The following is a 4,686-nucleotide window of genomic DNA, read 5'->3' as shown; positions in this document are numbered from 1 at the left end:
ATAATCGACCGTTGTCTGATGTGACTTTACGGCGTAGTAAATCCCGATTGAAACGGATATTAATAAGGTGCAGGCAAATACTACGTAATCCCACACGGATAAGCTCGCGAGATTTTCCATAGTTGAAGTATATTTTCAAGTTCTGCATATGTGAAAGAAACTAGGCTATCATCGGAGTCATAAAAACGCTGCATAAGATAACAATCTCTGGTGTTATCAAAATGGGGTTATACTTGTCTGTATTCTGTAGATCAGGTGTATTCACTTATGTAATACATAGGCCTATCGAGACAATCTCATTACCTGAGTAATATAATATGTAAGCCAGATTGCTATCTCTCAATGTTAGATGGGGATCTGTGTGCGTATGAAAAATCTAGTTAAGATCACTATACTGGAATCTCCGTACGTTTTGTCTGATATATCAGGTGAGCAACGATTTTCCAAGTTGGAAGTTAGAGTAATTTAATAAAAAAATAAAATATAGTGTTAGCACAGGACACAGATTCCATTAAGATCATCGCCAATCAATTGATAGGATAGTAAGGACTAGAGTCCTGACTTTTCAAGAAAATGACTCAATTTGACTCAACACGTTCTATATTTGATATGATTGAAAAAGGCCCAGGAACTATGCCTTTTCTGTTTCAATGACCTTGTTAAGAGTGAGAAAAATGAGTGTATCATAAATGCGACTTTGATATTACCCAATCGTTTCAAAACAAAAATGTGATACATATGAACCTGACATGAACTCGATATAGGTAATAGTGAAGATTACCAGTGAACCCGTCCCTAGGTGAGCCCGTCCCGTGAACCCGGCCCTCGGGAAATTTTGTATTCACCGGCAACCTTAATATCCCACCTCCGGCAACCCTAATATCCCACCCCCGGCAACCCTAATATCCCACCCCGGCAACTCTAATATCCAAACCAAAAAAAAAAACAAGTAGACCACGCGTGCTTGATATGTGAGCGTCGCGTTATCTCCCCCGCCTACTCAATCCGTGAATCGGGGGCCGGGTTCACCGAGGGACGGGTTCACGGGACGGGTTCACCGAGGGACGGGTTCACTGGCAACCATAGTGAACACTATATGACTTGGACTTGAGTCTCAACACTACGACTCGGTGGTGAGTTGAAAATGATTCGACTCGACTATAGTGACTTGGTTGCAACCTATACTCCCCTCCTCCCTCAAAACTAAAATCACAAGTTTTCATGTGAACTGCGGGATTCGCATTAGATAATTTAAAAACGGTTCTATAGCGGACTTTTACCCCTATAGAACATGTAACAGCACTATAACTATGTTCTTAGCAAAGTTCGTATAGAGGAATTGGAAGGAACATAGTTAAAATCCTCATCGCCATAAAAAATGAAACCTTGAGTTACTATGCGCGCTGCAGGAGTCCTACAGGAGTCACGCTGAGTGACTTTGTATTCGGAGAGCGCCGTTATACTTGATTGGTCAGACGAAACACTGCAGCCTGACTGGGTTGGGTACGTAGGTTCGTTATCTAAAGACATGAAATCAATAGGAATTATCCCAACATCTAAGTACTCGTAATAAAAAATTGAATTACAAGACAAGGCTGTGCCGAATCTGGTCATGGAGTGTGGCTCACTATGCACCTGCCTCGGAGACGCGGTCGTTAGAATGAATCAGCCTTTTTCCATCAAAATCCTGAAAATTCATCTCCTTATCGTTCGATATACATATCATTGCCTCGACTCAACGATAGTCTATTACCGGAACACGATCGCTACCGACGTATGCCACATTCCGACTTCATTTCCATCGCTTGTCCTTTTTATACTGTCTTCAGTTCAGTTCGGTTTATTAGCTTTTTTTATCGGTCCAAAACACCACAAAAATGCGATACAAAGAAAAGATAGGAAGGTGTCGAAACGACTTGAGAGTAGTCTTTAGGCCTGGTTACATGTTCGACTCGACTTGGCGTTCAAGTCGTCTCCGGTGACGTCACGCCTCATCTCCAAGCTGACTCGTTAAAGGGCCCTGTTTACATGATCCTTCAGGAAGCTGTATCGTGGACGACCCGGCGTCACTTTACCCCTTACAAATATATATTCGTAGTAAGTTTGGTGGGCAAAGGTACAACGACAATGTGTGTTTGGTCGTACTCTGAAACGCGAAATTAACGAGGATGATGAGATACTCATAACATCGATATTTGTAGAGGAAAATAATCTTGTTTATATCATGATTGTAGAGGAAAACAACAAGTATTGTAGAGGAAAACAACAAGTATAAGTTATCAGCTAGCTTTTTCTGAGTCAACGAAAATGGGCCGTGGAGTATAGGCGGGAGTAACGACTGTTTTGATATTTCAGGCATCACTTGTCGATGCGATCAAAATAAGGTCATTACCACTCAAGTGACCCACTTGCAACCCCCATGTGGCCTCTAGTTGTTCGGCCGCTCCTCTGTAACAGACTACCCCATGTATGGCGGTGACTCGAAGAGTCACGATACAACAACTACTGCAAAGATTTTATTGAAGCATCTTGTCGGCATGATATACCAAATAGGAAGTTATAACGATACCAAGAATGTCTATTAAAACTGTCATAAAGAGCAATATAGAGCACTACTACTAAATTACTACCCACCAATTAAACTTTGAGAAGTGCCAATTTCAGCACCCTCACAAACACATAGGCTACCATGAATACAATATCAAAACGGCAAGCTGAAAATCGTGAACACCCGCAAGACCGCATCATATCAGCAGAACACTATATATCCCAGAACCCAGAACTAAAAACAAAGCAATAATCCTAACACCGCTGCGCTTCATCATCACCAGGAGAGTCACAAATCTCCATATCATCATCCCGGGAGAGACACCAGCTCCATCCCATCACACGCGCGTTCACATCAGTTTATCCAGTGGAACAGTATGTAGGAAATGCAGCAATCGTTCATGTATTCCCGTATCGATATAGCACACTGCAAGGCCGCTTCTTCCATCAGTTCACTATGCATGTCGTAGTCGAATTGTAGTACCGGTACAATCCACATCTCTTCCGAACTGTAGTCTGAGAAGTAGAAATACAGATAGGCAACGTTTTACCTTGTTAGCCATTTTATGTAGCTGATGACAGCAACTAGGCTACTACAGATCGAAGCGTCGCAGCCAAATATCAAAGAACACATAGGGAATCGCTAATAAAACTGCCGTAAATGAGCACGGTTGCTACACCGGTACTGGTGTACTACATATATATTCCATCGTAAACAAGCGAGCACTTACAAAGTAACCCCACTTTTCCTTGCCATGTTTGCCCAATTTCTCAACGTCAGATGAAAAACACGAATTACGATGCCAAGAGCCCGCGCGGCAAAACCCAGCGCCGTCGAACGAAAATCGCCGGACGCCGATGGCCGAATGCTCAAGCCGATCGTAAACCACATTACACAACAGCTTGAGGCTCGAGTCGACTTGAAGCAGTTTGCCTTTCTCTCTTCATCGAATACGAGAGAGTCGGATTATAGATAACTAACCTACGGAGGTTAGTTATCTATAGTCGGATCGACGAGTCAGCTTCGAAGCTGACTTAAACCGTCATGTAAATGGGCCTTTTGAAATCAGACACCCACCTATGGCCTAGGCGATTTAAAGAGGAGGCATGCACAATGCACATGCACGGTTGCACACTGAATGAAAAGTAAAAGAAGATAGTATAATAAAAAGCTAGCGACGAAAAGGGGGTTGTACGTCACGGAAGGTCGTGGGTCGATAGGTCAGGTCGTGGTAAGGTAATCATAAGGCGGACTAGTATTTATTTTGTAGAAATAGCTTGTTGTTGTTTTGAGGTATTCATGGTGTTTGTCGACTACTATGGTCATTTACACCAGGCCGACATTCTTCATTTTTTCCGTAACTGCCTTATAGCACGGCCCACTTCTAGGATTTTTGTAAGACACCGGCTTACGCGGATGAGGTGACGAGGAGGAGCCTAGATAAACCTCCAACACTTAGGTAGGAATTCTAAAGTCAACCTCGGCCGGACTCCAACCCGCACCCATTGGTATTGCAGCCGCGGATTATATCACTCCGCTATCAGAAATTGCTTGTATTTCGACTTAAATGTGGACATGGTCGTCGACTGTCGGATGTCCAGCGGGATACTGTTCCACACGTCAGGTCCGGTATATTTCTTCTATTGCGGTAGGCTATATGGCACATATTTACATGTTTTAAATTTAGGTCAAGGATGGCGTCTGATTTAAAGAATTCTTCCAAGTCGTTTCGACTCCTTCCTATTTGTTTGTGTTATCGCAATCCTGTGGCCTTTCCAAATGATAAAATTTGCTATAAACCAAACTGAATCAAGCTATGCGGGGTTGGTTAATCCGAAAGATCAAGACATATACTCATCGGGAAATATTACTAGTATTGATGTTAAGCCGAGGCAGATGTTAGATTGTTAGACGGTTCTTGAGCATTTCGACATCTTCCGACACTTCACAGCATTGCGTTGTACATTAGGTGCCCAGAGCAGATGAAATTAAAAGAACCCCGATCCTAAGTCCCAGTTTCCTACCTTCCGCAAGACGCCTGTGATCACAAGGTTTAGGTTCCTTTGCAAATATATTTTGGAGTCCGTTGCTACTCGAGCCTGCCTACGTCGCCTGGCCCTACATGTCAAACCACAAGG

At 43.0% G+C, this 4,686-nt stretch overlaps 1 long non-coding RNA gene across 1 annotated transcript; it reads right to left on the bottom strand.

The window, feature by feature from the left end:
* Nucleotides 1–1,088: 1,088 nt before the first annotated feature.
* On the bottom strand, nt 1,089–1,925 carry LOC145449756 (uncharacterized). Its single transcript, XR_013918343.1, has 3 exons — nt 1,754–1,925; nt 1,587–1,687; nt 1,089–1,520 (listed from the first exon to the last, which is right to left on the bottom strand). It is a non-coding gene; the product is annotated as an uncharacterized LOC145449756 (long non-coding RNA).
* Nucleotides 1,926–4,686: the final 2,761 nt, after the last annotated feature.

The sequence above is a fragment of the Botryllus schlosseri genome, chromosome 11 (genome assembly GCF_051294905.1).
Source record: "Botryllus schlosseri isolate E-star chromosome 11, Bs_hap1, whole genome shotgun sequence".
Lineage (NCBI taxonomy): Eukaryota > Metazoa > Chordata > Ascidiacea > Stolidobranchia > Styelidae > Botryllus > Botryllus schlosseri.
This window is presented reverse-complemented; position numbering and strand designations above follow the sequence as displayed.